Source organism: Poecilia formosa, unplaced genomic scaffold, assembly GCF_000485575.1.
Source record: "Poecilia formosa unplaced genomic scaffold, Poecilia_formosa-5.1.2 Scaffold31, whole genome shotgun sequence".
Lineage (NCBI taxonomy): Eukaryota > Metazoa > Chordata > Actinopteri > Cyprinodontiformes > Poeciliidae > Poecilia > Poecilia formosa.
The window spans coordinates 1,487,936-1,503,590 of record NW_006799970.1 but is presented as its reverse complement, the minus strand read 5'-3'; the positions used below and the strand labels follow the sequence as shown (position 1 = coordinate 1,503,590).

The window sequence follows — 15,655 nt, the reverse complement described above, 5'->3', positions numbered from 1 at the left end:
TGGGAAAGGCCAACACAAACAATCTGCGCTTAATTTTCTCCCTTCTCACTATCGGAGAATCGGTGTGACCTTCAAACAAGGCGGGAGATCTCTGCGGCGTGAGGTGAGGCGTCAGGGAAACTCGGAAAGAAACGCCGGAGGAAATAAAAATAACGTGCCTGGCTCATGGAGGCATGTGCACAGGGCATGTGTTCAATCAGAGGCAACAGGATGCATTCATTAAAGCAATTACCCGCAAATCCTGCGGTGCAGAGCCAGACTCTCTGCACAGCTCGAGTGGAACTTAACACCTCTACCTCACAGAGCGTCTTAACGTGCATCCTGGCTCTGTCTGTCATTCACATCTCCCGTTTCATTCATTTATGCAGCTCAGGCTTATAAATCCAACATACTTTAAGCCATGCAGCTTTTATGTGTATGTCTATTTTTTTGTTTTTGTTTTATTTACTTAGATTTTACTTGATCTTTTCAAAGATTTTAATTTTAAGAATAATTTTTCATGCAAATCTGTTACAGATTTACAGTCATGGTGTACAAAAAAAAGACAACTTTTTAAAAGCTTTGATCTGATCTGTATTGATAGATAGATGCCATTTCTGCACATGGTTTGTTTCCAAGTACGATGGATGCAAAGTAGGGTGATTTAAAATTCACTTGTAACTTTCGAAATAGTTCATACGATGAAGTGTTAGGGTTCTGTAAGCATTGCATACTATAATTATTTATGCAGCTGGTGCAGAAACATGCAAGTTCAGTATCTGTTGCTTACAGAAACTGAAACTGTCACTGGAGTTTTTACCCAAAGACAAACAAAAGACCAACAAAGCATTTAAACGTGTGAATTTTATTTATTTATTTATTTTTTTGGTTTTGTGGAACATTTTTTTTTAAATCTCCAGTCAAAAGTCAATCTGTAAAGACTATCTTCAAACTTTGTGAAATGCAATAATACTTACTATTACTGTGGAAGTTATTGCCTCAAAACCCCCAAAATGCAGCACTTTTCAGAACATAACATAAAAAAAAACATATTGTCTGTAATCTTCCAACAGCTTGAAAAAAAAACAACAAAAAAAACACACCTTTGTCTCTGCTTTTCATAATTAAAAAGAAAACGTTTATCATAATAATCAACGCTCGAAGTTTATGAATAAGTGAAGATAATGAACATAAAACATATTATCTATATTAGACTTGAAGATGGTATCAGTTACTCTTGATTCACGAGACCGCTTCCCCATTTACTTAGAAAGTTTCAGTGTCTGGAGTCGGGCCAGAGACGGTGTTAAACCACCAATGATTGAAGTGTTATTAAAAAACATGGTCACAGTTTGTTTCACGGCTAAACTGCTGAAAGTGCCGGGAGATTTCGGCCCATTCATGTTGATCCGCGTTGGATTTGGACGCCATTTAACCACTTTTCCAACGCTGATGATGAATTCTGATGTGAGCGATATCAAAAGGAGGAAAAAGAGGGGGCCGGGGGGGAGGAAGAGACAGCTCCCAGAATCAAAGATTTCCTTTGAGAGAGCATGATCAAAAAGATCCTGCCTTCCATTTCCTGTGGTGCACTCGTTGGGGGGAAAAAAACAGCACCTTGCTCACACAAACAGACTACACCGCTCCTCAAACCTCCCTCAACTCTTTGCACACCCTGCCACTGATTGCCTCAAGAGGCAAAGAGAGAGAAAGAGAAGGAGTGGGAATGAGAGAGAGGAGGCCGGGGAGTGAGAAAATGTGAGCGTATATACAGCAGTATGGTCAAAAAAAGCGGCCAGTGAAATATGCCGTTGCACAATCAGTGTACACAATCAGCTGCCAGAGCCTGCGGAGGTGGTGGGAGGTGGGGAGTCTTTAGCTTGGCTTGGCGCAGCAGGTGACATGAAAGCCTGAGCATGAGGGTGACTGAGAGGCTAATGGGATGAGGTGGCACCTCGACTCCAGCCAGAGACGAGTGGGTGGAGAGTCAGAGCGATGAGGGAGAGAGAGCTGACCCCATGGTAGCCCGCTCGTCACCCTTGTTCGAGATGCGCATTAATAAGAGATCTAATGTTCTTCAGATGCTTCGGCGAAGAAAAGTTGTTTCCCAAAGACTGGAAACTTTTCATACTTTAACCATTACTTTGAATCAAAGCATCATGCAAAAAGCAGTGGCTTGCAAGAAAGTGAATATCCTGAAAAAAAGAAAAAACTTTCACATTTTGGCGCATCAAGACCTCAAACTTAAAGTGATGGAACAGCATAAAATTTTAATTTAAGATTTAATTTGATATTTAGATTCAGCTTTATTTGTGTCCCCGAAGGACAATTCATGTTATAGCAAGAGAAGAAGAAGTGAAAAATAAGAGACATGCAATTAAAAGTCGAAAATGACGTGAAAACACAGGGAGCTGAAAGAACAAGAGCAGCAGGATGTATTCAGAGCTTCTCCTGTGATTACAGCTGCAAATCTGTTTGAGTATTTCTATCAGCTTTTCACATCTCAACACTAAATTTGCTCCTCCATTTTTTCTTTTGCAAGACAGCTGAACATCAGGCAAGTTGGATGAAAAATGTCTGTGCACAACAATTTTTAAGTTGTGCCACAAATTATTGCTTTGGGTTGAAGTCTGGACTTTGACTGGGCTATTCTAATATGCAATTAAGCTTTCATCTGGCTGTTTGTCTCAGCTCCTGCAAAATTTCCACTACCTTGGAACAGTTTTCCGACATCTCCACAACATGATACTCTACAGCCATGTCTTCAGGTGGATGGACGGTACTTCTTGGGACAGAGTGTTTTACAAGTCAGTGGAAACAAGAAATCAAAGTTTGTTTTGATCCTTCTTCTAGTGGCGACAGTGGAGGAGGAGGTAGGAGTTTGACGGTAAACTGTGACTGCAGTGAGTGAATGGGTGAATGAATGAAAGCGCTTTTGCGTCCTCTGGACTGGATAAAGTGCTACGCAGGTACAGGCCATTTACCACTCCACCTGTTTGCTGTATGCCCTACAGGGGTGTAGCAAACTTACGACCAATAACATGTATCCCCCTCCTGAGTGTTTTTCCTGCCTGAACTTGGGATTGTAGCTCCTCCAGAGTCACCGTGGGCCTCTTGGCTGTTTCTCTGATTAACACCGATCATATCAGTGCGTTGGTGAGTTTGAAGTCCCCATGCTCTTCATTTTCAGATGATGGACGTAACAGGCTCCATGCAGAGTTCAGACTTTGTGATATTTTATATGAGACTACTTTAACCCAATTTTAAATGTATCTAACATGTTCTCCCTGCCATGTTTGCTGGGTTCCTTGATCTTCATGATGCTGTTTGCTCACCGATGCTCTCTAACAAACCTCAGATTGTTGAACGGCAAAGGAGAACTCTTTTTTGATTACTTCAGTGGATAATTGGTTGCACTGGATTTTATGTATCATCATCAGATTAGAGGGGGAATCAGTATGTACTTGTTAGATGTTTATTTTTAAGAGCATTTAATGGTGCTTACATTGTGGGAAAATGAGAAAAAGTTTATGGGGCCGTAATACTTTTTGCGTCTTTGTGCTGAGGCGTCTCGTTGTTTATGAATCAAAAAGCAATAAAGTGTGCGGATAATCACTACATATTGGAGCACAAATATGATGAAAGGATGACAGCGAGTAGTCTAAAAGCTGAACTGACAAACTATAAAACGCTAATTAAGCTGATGAAACATTTATCAGTGAGCCGCACAGTCTGCCATTAATCAAACGGCTCAGATGAAACATCTGTAATCTTCTGTCATTGTCTTTGAAGCACACTCAGCAGTAATGGTGCAGACTGTGTAACTTGTAACGTGAAGCGAATCCTACTGTGTCACGTCAATCTCGGTGAGGCAGAAACAACATACCATCCCATGAAACAAAGGTTATTACAATCACAGCTCCAGCAGAGGCTCTATTTGACTCCTGCTTCTGTCACACAGAGAGGAAGCTGCGTACTTTCAAACAGAGAACCGTTTTCACCGGGGCGTCAAACGCTGCAGCTGAGTAAAAGCCTGTAGTGTCTCTGACGCAAGCGGCAGATGCTCAAAGAGAGCAGGCGAGAAGGTTGGTGGAGGTGAGTCTGTTTGGGTTGGAGCGTGATTAGTGCTTTTCCATTCAATCGATGCGCATACTGCGTCACCGAGCTGCATCAGTAGGAACATTTATGTCAGAGCAGAATCACTCTGTGTCAGTTTCTCAAGGCCAGGTTTAAATTACAAGGAGGCATGTGGCAGGAAGCTTTCAAAGCAGCTGTGTTGACTTTGCTGTACTCATATTTTGTCACATACCAAATGTTTGTTTGTTTTTGCTTTTTTTTTTTTCCAAGGCTACTCATACAAAATACTTAAAAAATACATTTGATAGATATTTAACTGTTTAGGAGGTTTCAAAAACCCAAACGGAACAACCACAAAAACAAGAAGAAACTGCAAAAATAATAAATATCCTGTGTAAGTGCGCCATGTCCACGACAAAATTAAAGGCTGCGAAAGGTTGTCACTCCCCAGATCTAAAACCACATTTAAAAATGAGGCCGTTATCTACACAGGAAAAACATGCCTGCCTTGATCGGACATAAAAACCACAATTAAGCTTACGGCACATAAACTAGCTATTGTGTTGTCAAGAAAAGATTGATGTTTGGCTTTTAATAAATCCTTTTATTTGTTTTTATATGTTTAATGCGGCTAGACAGTCTCAATCTCAGCAAATGTGCTCATTCGTTTGAAAGCTGAGGTTGACAACAAGGTATTAAGCGATGCCTTAGGAGTGAGGACATAACTTGCCACTACACAAAGTGCTTAAACGTTAAAATCTCTTTGAAAAAAACAAACAAAAACAAGGCAGTGTTATCTTCTGCAGAGAAAAGACAATTACTGTGCATTGAGGAGCCCGATTCAGCCCAGAGTTTAGAACCATTTGGTCTCCAGAGAAACAGACTTTTTAAGAGGGGAAAGAAAACAGAGGAGCACAACCAAAAAGAAAAGAGGAGCAGATGGATGCAAGACGAACGTCAGTCACACACTGAGTAGGTGTGGTGAGGCTGGCAAATGGAAAGCAAATCAATGACAAACTATATGGAGCAGTCAGTTAGATGGACAGAACATAGGGCGGAGAGAACAAAAGAAAGCAGCAGAACAACAGAGAGAGAAAGTTTGTGGGCAATGCGGATGGGAAATACGTGCAAGGAGAAGACACATGCACAAGAAACAGAAAGAGACAGCAAGTGAGACGGCGAGAGTGACAACAAGTGGAACGGCGCCCTGTGAGGGATTACCCCGGGTTCATTCTGCAACCGGAATTACAGCATGAGGAAAAGATTAAGGCGGTTGACCACTGAAGCGTCAGGATTGGCTGATTTTTTCTTTTTTCCGTCTGTCAGACAAACGTTGTATCCAATACGGTGTAGCAGCATTGTACTGTGACAGGCGCATCCATCATACGTGGGGAAAGCAACAGCTACCATTATCGAGCATAATGTCACACGCCCCACTTACAGTGAAGCCAAGGCATTCAGGTGTCACAGGGACGTAAATGAGTTCGAGTCGAGACGGAAATATGCGGCGGCTTAACGCTTGGGTGGCTGCTGTCTGCGCAGCTGAAGTAAAGTAGCCTCACCAGCCTCTGAGGAAAAACTCTCACTTGTGTCATGACGGCCTCATGTGCGTGAAGACAACGTGCGCCAGTCACCACCAGTTTAACGAACATCTAACCAAGGAAAACAAGACTCGCTTTCCCTCAGAGTGAGAGCATTTTTCAAGTGAACCACAGTGTGTGTGCAGCTGCTGCTGCGTACGTTTTCTCTACGGCGCAGTGAGTGGGATGAAGGGCTAACTTTTTAGCAGAAACGCTCTCTGCTGTGACTCATCGCCAGCAGCGATGAGACTAATAAGGGCGACGCTGTGGGGAAACTTCGGGAGCTACACAAACACAGGTGGTGGCGTAGGTGGAAAAGACCGGCCATTACAGCGAGAGGGACTGAGGAGAGCGCATAGTCGTGACTCTGCTGCCGACCAACAGAAAGAAACTCCAGAGGTCGTAATTCAAGGGCTGGTCTAGATTGTCCCCCGTTCCACTCTATGTAACCTCGCTAAATTATCTGACTGCTTCTTGGACCAGCAGCAGTAAATACATGTTTCCCTTAACTCTTTCTTTCTCATCTGTCATTAAATGTGACCAACTCCCTTTAAGCTCTCTTTAGGCCCTTGCTTTTGTTTTAGGTCTGTTGATATATGGCATTGAGACCCAGTTAACAAGCTTAATGTCTAGTTGGTGTGTAAAGCATGAATTCCTCTCGGTTTTGGTAGGTTTTAGTACATATTTTTTTCATTCTTCTGATTCCTGCTTTTTCTTCCTTTCGCTCACCTTTTCTGCTACTTGAAATCCCTCCCTCTCCAACTACAAATGCTCCCTGGGTCATTTTCAGATCCTATTCTTGCCATCTCCGTCTCCTTCCCTGTGATTTTTTTCAACCTTTGTTTTATGTCCACCTTTAATATCGTTAAACATCCACTTTGAATCGAACTTGCCTGCCTCCTGCCTAAATTTAGGTCCTAGTAAAAGCATGATAGTACTTTGTCACAATAACACACAGATCGATATTACAACAACAACAACAACACATCTGTGACGTGTGCAGCTCTAATAACAAGGCAAGTGAGTTTGATCATTATTTGACATTATGGCGAACGATGGCGATAGTCGACGTCTGTCATGAAACATCAGCTCTGAGTTGAGGGAAAGGTCTTCCGGCTTGCAGAGGAGGATTTCAAAGCGGCGCGTCAAGTGTTGCATTCCCAGCAGAAAACATGACAAACAATGGCTGCCCTGGCAGTAACAGTCCCTGCTCATCACTTGCATAGAGATGGACTGCGTGGTCCAAACAGTTTCTGAAAAGATCTGTAAGGCTTCACAATCAGCTTGATTCGGACCAGTGTGTGTGACCACACACACAAACACACAGACCACTGACAGCAACGAAGCTGTTCTCAGAATAGCATTACAAGGGTCGTGTGTTTTAATGATGCCAGTCTATGTCCAAACAGGGACTCGTCGACTGTGCAGAAGTCTTAATGATAAAAGACATTTGAAGTTGTGGAAGCAGCAGCAATCTGTTTGGATTTACAATGCTGCATGGGAGTGTTTTCTTATTTCTCCCTCCATCAGATTGCAGAACGCTATTTGACATCAGTCTGAACACTTCCCCACCAAACACCAAAAAAGATGTTTGTTGGAATTTGCTCCTGTCATTTAATATTTTGTCAAGCTTGAGTTGCCCGTTTGATCAGTCCAAACAACTTTTTAACCTTAGATACCAGTAAACTTCTTCACTGGTTTCACCATTTATTTCGCATCCATATGTTGACAGAAGTTACCGGTAAGTTGACTTTTCAACATACTTCCAGTAAAACATCTTGCTCGGGGCGGTACCCTGCAGCAGATCGTGTAGAGAGGGCAGTTTGGAGTAGTAGGAAGATAAAATTAGCTCCAAAAAGAGATGATAAACTTCATCAAATTTTAAATACATAAAGAAGAAGCCTCGGCGTTGTACAAAACAGTCAGAATACATGGTAATGTAATGAGATTTTGCAATACTGAAATGTTTTCTCGTCCATTTTAAGTCTGTTTTGCAAAGTGCAACCCAAAAACTGATGCAGAATCTGTGATGCTGGCAGCTTTTGATGCTCCACTTGAGTAACACACTCCTAAAATTTCAGAGTTGTGCAGTGATATTCAATAGATCAGAATATTAAAAAGCTCAGTCATTTCCACTAAATCATGTTTGCAAGGTCAGACTCATACATCCACACAGACTGACATGAATTATGATGATTTTCTGCTTACAGCTAATGAGAAGCAAAATTTTATATTAGAATATCTCATATCAAATAGTGACCAAAAATCATACATTTTTCTTACATGAGGTGACAACTGATGGTAATAGCATTCATAATAACAATTGAAATATATTTCCGTGGGAGTCTTTACGTTTGTTTGTACACGGGGTAAAACTGGGATAAATCTTCCGCCCACCTGCAGTTACTGAACTCATCTCCATATGGCTGCCGTAATTGGACCGACTCACATCTGCAGCATGTATGTAAGAGTTTGTTTTGGCTCCTGCTGGATCCAGGTCTCAGTGCAGACCACTGGCTTCAAACTCACCCGATTAACTACTTGGTCAATTAAAAACTCTGTTTTTACCTCAGTTCTTAATTTGAACCTGATCTGGCTAAAGAGCATTTAGACCTGCTGCATTAAACAAATCTGTTACCTTCTCTGTAGAAACCAAATCCATGTTTGAGTGTTTTTATACTGTTCATTAAAGAATAAAGATGTCCAGCTGTAGCAGATGGATTTAGATCTGGCCAGGTTTTGCTCACGTCATGGAAGTTGGCTCGGTCCGACTGTTCTCAGCAGCACAGATGGTAGTTTACATTTATACTACTGGCACATAAAAGAAATACACATAAATCAGGTAAGATTTTCTCATTTTGACTCAGCTGGTAGAGTCCAGTGACATTAGGCATTCTCTCTGCCAATGGGATCCCTGCTCTGACTGGAAAAAAAAACAACAACAAAAAAAACATTAAGATAAGTTATGAAGTGAATGCAACAAGAATTAAAAGATTTACTCACTTCGTCTGCCAGTGGTTTTTATTGTTAATTTATTAAGCCGTTTTGAGATAGTTGTAGCTATCAAACAGGAGGTCAAGACTAAAGCTAAAAATTCACAGGCTGATAATAAAGCTGCTGAAAAGTTATTACACAGGGGTATCTTCATAACCTCTGACCTGGCCTTACACATCACAGATAACAGTGGAAAGAAACAGAGAGACGTCAGATGTTGATTCAGTTCTATATTGCAGATTATTAACGGCAAAGGGATAAAAAGGTCTGCGCCTTTCAGGGCAGGTTTGTTTCTGTACCTAAGACTTAGAAACAGGTTAAAAGAAAGTTAGCAACTCATCACACCTTTGTGCATTCATGATGGCTGGGACTTGGGCACAATGCTGCTGTGTAGAATTCAGCTGAACCTGATATTTTCTATTTGACTTAGTCACAGCTCTTGGATCTGCAGATTGCAAGTCAGTCACGTAGAATGATGGGGAAACCATTTAAAAAGTTTGAAACGTAAACAACACCAGCCTGTATTTCTGCCATCGGTTCTGGACTCCAAAGCTTCAAAACGAGAACGCGCCGAGGAGCCACCGAGAGCTGCATGAGCAGAAACGTTTTTCTTCTTCTGGAGAGTTAGAGCTGCAACAGGAGTTAGTTTTTGCTTAACAACAGCACTGAGCAACAGCTTACCAAAACTTTAACACAATTTGCACTCCCTAAAAAAAAACGTTGGAACCTGAACTTATCGCCCAACTGTCCTGGCTAATAGCTAGCAGTGTTGGCTAATGGTTTAATCTAGAAAATTAACAAGAGAGTCGCATGTGAGCCCAGCAAATGTTTTGTTAAGATTGTAACGGTTTAAGATGAGTACTGCACATCAAGCCAAAACATTGTATTTCCCATCGGTAAATTTAAGCAATCAGTTGATCAGTAAATATAAACTGCCTTTAAATAGAAAACACGAATATTTTTTAGGAATTGTGCAGATTTTTGGAGAGCAGATAATGCCTAGAAGTAGCAGCAAATGAAACAATGCCTATAGGGTTACAAATCCTCTTTGCTACTTCGACAGCTAAAATATGGCGCATGGTGAGTCTTGGAAGGCATTCGAGGGTGCACAGTGCTGACTGATAAAAACTAAGACTTAGAGGCAAACTTGTAGGCACAAAGGAACAGAGGCTCTCAGGCAGATACACATAAATTTGCATGTACATACATATTACACACACACACACACACACACACACACACACACACACACACACACACACACACACACACACACACACATGCACACGCAGCCAAGGAACACATTCACAGCCTCACCCAGCCTTGAAATCCTTTAAGACTGGGGGGATCTGGCAAAACAGCTCATCCATTCTGCTTTTGATCTATTCCCCATCTCCAGCCTGCAAAGTGCAAAGCGAGAAAAACAAAAGAGGAGAGGGGACTGCTCGTCTCTGAGAGACCAAACAAAGGAGAAAATGAGACGCACAGAAAGGATACCGGTGCAGACTGTGGATGTGAGTCTGAGCTCTGACAGATTCAATATGGATTTCAATATGCATTTGTAGATTCACCACAGGGGGATATCTTTAGGAGGGCTGATGATTTGAAGGGGCTGGATTGATCTCTTATTTGACTTGTTAAAGTTAAATATGCAAACCTTGGAGAAGGCGACGAGGCTCATGTGACATCGTAACTCAGACGAGCAGAAGAGGCAGTGAACGGACGCGTTTAATTTGTTTGGCGAACAGCTTAGTGTTTTCCAAACACGTGTCTGTGGATTATGGCCAACTTTACTTTGGTTCAATTTGTGCAAAAGACATCGTTTCAGATGTGTCGTGGGTCTTTTAGATGCAACTTTGGAAACTCATGTTTTCCTGCCACATTTATTTTTTTTAAAATTAGGTTTCCAAACAAGCCATACTGGTTTGGTTTGCGGTTCTGACGGCGTTTCACTGTCATTTTATGTTCATTTTGGCCAGGAAGCTCCCTACAGACTGGGAAAAGTGAATGATCTTTCTGCCTGTAGGATGATGAATTGAATTTTGTTTGAAAATGAGCCCTAAAGCCAAATTGACGTCTTTCCCTACTGACACAATCTAAAACTTTGCTAGTTTCAAAGACGTTGTCACAATGGCTAATGACTGATAAAAATCAAATGTATTTGATTGGCAGCAGCTAGCTGCAATGCTCTCTCCAAGTAGTTTTTTATTATCTTTTACAGGCACACAAAAGTTTAGGAAATATTTCGGAAGTAAAATAAAAAAGCTCAAGTCAAATCATTTGATCTGCAAACTTGACAGTGATAGTAGCTGCTGCGCCCCTGAAGGCAAATCCATGTTTATCTGCATTTCAGTCTGAGCGTAAATAAAAACCAAGGCAGACATAATTAGCTCATAAAGTCCACAAATGCACATGGTAGACAGATCTTAAAAAAATGAATAAAACAAAAACCAGGCCAGACGTTCTAATCATCAAATGCTACATAGTGGATTGGATTCGTGGCTCGTGATCAGTCTTCATACATATTTGGGCAAATTAAATTAAAAAGAGATGAGAGGAAGTCTAATAAAAATGACTGGAGTCTTTTGCTTGCAGACAAGTTGTGTTTTTTTTCTTCTTCCAGAATTCATAGCTTCTGTGACCTTCGGGGCTGTCTGCACCACTCAGGACATTTAGCTAATAACAGAGACAGCTACGCATGCAGTAAACCGGCAGCGACAGAGACGTTCATAAACCAATCTACAGTTTTGTGTCCGACTGATGCAGGCTTCAGAGAGAGAGCTTTTAAATTCTGAATAAACTTCATACAACAGCCGCCTACATGAGATATTTCTACTAAACAAGGTTGACATGGTGATAAGATGGAAAAAATAAAACCCATCTACAGGGAACACAGAGCATCAGATTCACCACAAAATTTAAAGCAGCATAAAAAAAGCAAGGTCTGATCAGAAGTATAAAAAAAACAAAGAATGAATTTCTTTTTTTTTTATTGTTATTATATTGAATTCGCACGATTAATTTGAGGGTCTGTGCACAATCGTCACAGCTTACAGTTCTCAGAAAAGCAGAGGAGCGCCTTCAGACCTCACAATATAATCACTGCGTGGAAATAAAAGAGAGAAAGTGTGTTTAGTGGCTGAGTTTCAAAACTTAACGTGGTCTGACACGCTGCAAGCGACATGCCACAGTTCCAGTGGCCCGAAAAATGAACCACACACAAACACACACACGCTTTAACAAACAGGCACGCGCGACCTGTGGAAATGAGACGACAGAAAAAGAAAAAGAAAAAAAAAAAACACCATGATGTTCAGCTCTGATGTGATTTTCTGTATTATTTTCTGGGATACAGATAAAGCGAATGGATGAACCGAAATTGAAATATGAAACTTCTTTCCAGCAAATTTGCAGCCCCTCATTGTGATCCACAAACGGGCTTTGCAACTTTTCAGGGACAATTTTATGCATGATTCAAATAAAACAGCTGCACTGCACAGTGGAAAATAAAAACAATTTATGTCGTCACATATTCTTCTCCCATGAAGGCAGGTAGATGACATTCCTTTATAAGAGACCTGAGTATTGTAGAGCTCAGGCTCTCGTCAAACCTTTGGATTTGTCTTTTTTTTTTTTTTTTACGTTTGCAACAGTATGGGCTCTAGCAACTGAACATTTTCTTACAGAAATATATTTCATATGCATAATTTGTGCAGTCATGTTGTTGAGAAAAATCACTGAAAACAAACCTCTAAAACTGCCAAAGTTTGAGGTAAAATCTGATTGCTTTGAATGAATGCCATTTCAATCATAAGTCAGTGGCTTTAGTGCATGTGGAGCTATAAACTACACATTTCCACTAACTCATTACTCTTTGTTTCTGTATAGGGGAAGCTTATAATCACTGATGAAACAATACAGTCATGGTTGCATGAGCTCACTGTCAACAAAAACATGCTGAAAATGTCCTGCTGAAAGGTACGTTTTTGGGCTTTATACCAAGTCAAATTTCAATGAATTCTGCAGCTAAACCAAGAATGATTTGAGCTGCTTTAAGCTGAATAAACACTTATTTATTTTATTTTTTTTACTCTTTATGCAGATTGCATTTAATTAATCAAGAAAGAAAAACTTCCACCATGTTTAACTGTTGGAATGATGTTTCCATTTTTCCAATACTTTGTTTCAGTCCAGATGTAACAGGGAAAAACATCTCCTACAAAGTTCCACTAAAAGTCTTGGAGATCCTGAAAATATTTTTCGGTAAGTGTGATTCCCTGGGTGTTTTTTGATCAGCAGGGGGTTTTGTTGTCCTGGAACTCTATCATGGAAGCCATTGTTGTCCAGTGTCTCTGAGTGAGGTCTGAAGATGCTTTTCTGACCTCCTTATCGGTTCCCTTTTAGGGCCATTTTAAAAAATATGGCACATATTGGAAATGTCTGCTAATGTTTAATACTTTTGTAAATAACTGGCTGTCACTTTTGTTTCCTGGACTCCAAAAGCCTTAGAAATGTCTTAGTAACCCTTCCCAGGCTAAGAGGTATGACTTTGATGCTCATCTGAGTGGTGTATTTCTCTTTTAGATTAGTTTTTATCCTACTTAGTATTATTATTATTTTTATTCTACTGCTCAGACATTTTGGGACTCATATTATTGTTTAGTTATTAGTTTCTTAGGTACTAACCCTATGCAATTATTAAGTTAATTACCATTTCGTTTACAAATTCTTAACATGTTTATTTCTTTCATAACACAATTTCATTACACAGCTGGTTAGTCACATGGTGGTGCGTAGCAGGACTAGACATCAGCATTACAAAGCAAAATTGAGTACCGTATCTTTCGGACTATAAGCCGCTACTTTTCCCCCACGTTTTGAACAGTGCGGCTTATATATGTACGTTTCCATTTTTTATTTTTTTTAATTTAAACTTTGTTGATGCGACTTATAGTTTGGTGCGCTCTAAAATACGGTAAATAAACACAAACTTTACTCCACATGAACGATTTATTTAATCGCGCACAGAACACCCTAAAGACCAAATTAAAGTTCATAATATAGAGGCTTCTTCCATTTTTGCAGAGAAACGTTCATCCTACCTTCAGCATAATATCCAATTATTATTAAAAACAGACACATGTAGGAGTGTTGACTTCCATATAGAAACGGAGGGAGGTTCATGTCCGACCCACTTCAACAAAACACTTCTTCTTTCCAGCATTAGAGGAGTGTGGATAATTCCTTCCTGCTGAATCAAAGAGTCTGGATCCCTTCCAAGCAAGCACAGTAGTGGATGTACCGGCTTATGTTTGCTCATTGCTTTGCTGATGTTAACACACACTGCCCTCCAGAAAATCACCGGAGTCTTGTTCCAGTTTTGATCTGACGTCTAGGACAGTTTGGTGAAGCTCACACTTTTGCAGTTCATTACCAAATCTCAACAATAACAACAGTCCAGAGACAGTTGTTAATGACTGAACTGGACTGGTTTCTGTGGCGCAACACATATCCTAACCTCACTGGGAAGAGACTCGAGTAGCAGCTCTTGTGTATTTAAATCCAGTATGTCTATCAGACCTGGTTAAGACCTAATCATCTGTGCTGAAGCCCGAGGCAAAGAAAGAGATCAAGCCAAGCTGTGGCGTGCTGAGCTACATCAGGCTTCTATATTAGGGAAAGGCTCAAGATCTTCTTGAATTTGTTAACCTGCTGAGTTCACACCCCACCTCCACTCCTCTCCTCCAACTACCCTCCGACTCTCCTTCTTTGCTGTACCTGTCTTTTTCATCTGTTTTCTCGCTGCAGCATATAAATTGACCCGAGTACATCTGCATCTACAGCGGCAGCTAGAGTAATGGTGTTCTCACAGACGGTTTGGGAGCAAAGTGAAGGGGAGAGGGAGGGAAAAAAAATAAAAAATAAATAAAAAAAGAAGCAGATTGCTGTAATAAAGGTACGAGCTGTCCTGACAGGAAATAAATAAATCCAACAGAAAAGGCAGAGGAACTGAACGAGCACATTCACCCTTTAACTGGAGGAAGTCTTGTGTAAATAACATAGCTCAAATCATTTCATGCAAATTGAGGTGATGTCAATTTTCCGTTTGTGCATGTGTGTGTGTGTGTGTGTTCACAACACTGAAAGGCAAAGTGCATGCTAGATATTCAGCAAACGCCGCATTTCTTTAGATAATAAAAGAAAGTCTTTTTGATGAGCTTTTCCACTTGACTTTTTTCTCGGAGATTCCTGACACAAGGTCACCTGGAAAGTAAACTTCGCCACGAAGGCAATCTGACAACAAATATTTGGACGCCGAATCATGAAGGCGAAAGCGACGCTTGACCCCACAAGCAGTTTACTGATCATTTCATGACAAAAACTCAAGTTGCAGACGCTCCACAACTTGACAAAAAGTGTAACAGCAAGACACCAGGATTTCTAGATGAGTTTTCACAACAGAATACGTAGAACTAATTTATTTTTAAAAAGTATAGATACATAAATTCATTATGCATTCATTCATAGATGGATGGATGGATGGATGGATGGATGGATGGATGGATGGATGGATGCCTCCTTTGGCAATGTGATAATTAAATGCCAACATCCTTTCCATATTTGATCTTTTTCTCATCTAGACTATAAAAAAACCCCCTATAAGATCAAATTTCCCACTTTGATTTTATTCTGAGCTTTTATTGACTCTGTCAGATCCCCAGTTGTAAACTTGAAATAGATAAATAATGCCCAGTATATTAGAAAATGTGCTACAGCCTGCACTCTCCCCTTAATGCTGCATCTTCTTCCCGCTCTATTTCTCGTAATTTACTAGCACTACAGTCTAACAATCACATTTCAGCTTGCTGAAACGTATGAAAATAGATTATTCCCTCTTAATTGCTAAGATCGTTACATTTTTTTGAAGAATAAATGATTGAAGTTCTAATAAAAACAGGAGAGAATGCTTACTGTAAACCCTAAAACTGATTTTATTTATTATAAATCATATCAAACTTGATATT

General features: G+C 40.4%; 1 protein-coding gene across 6 annotated transcripts in view; it reads right to left on the bottom strand.

Annotated features, from left to right (window-relative positions):
• The window catches only part of grik4 (glutamate receptor, ionotropic, kainate 4), a 345,779-nt gene that overhangs the window by 39,587 nt on the left and 290,537 nt on the right, over window positions 1–15,655 (bottom strand). The window lies entirely within an intron of this gene.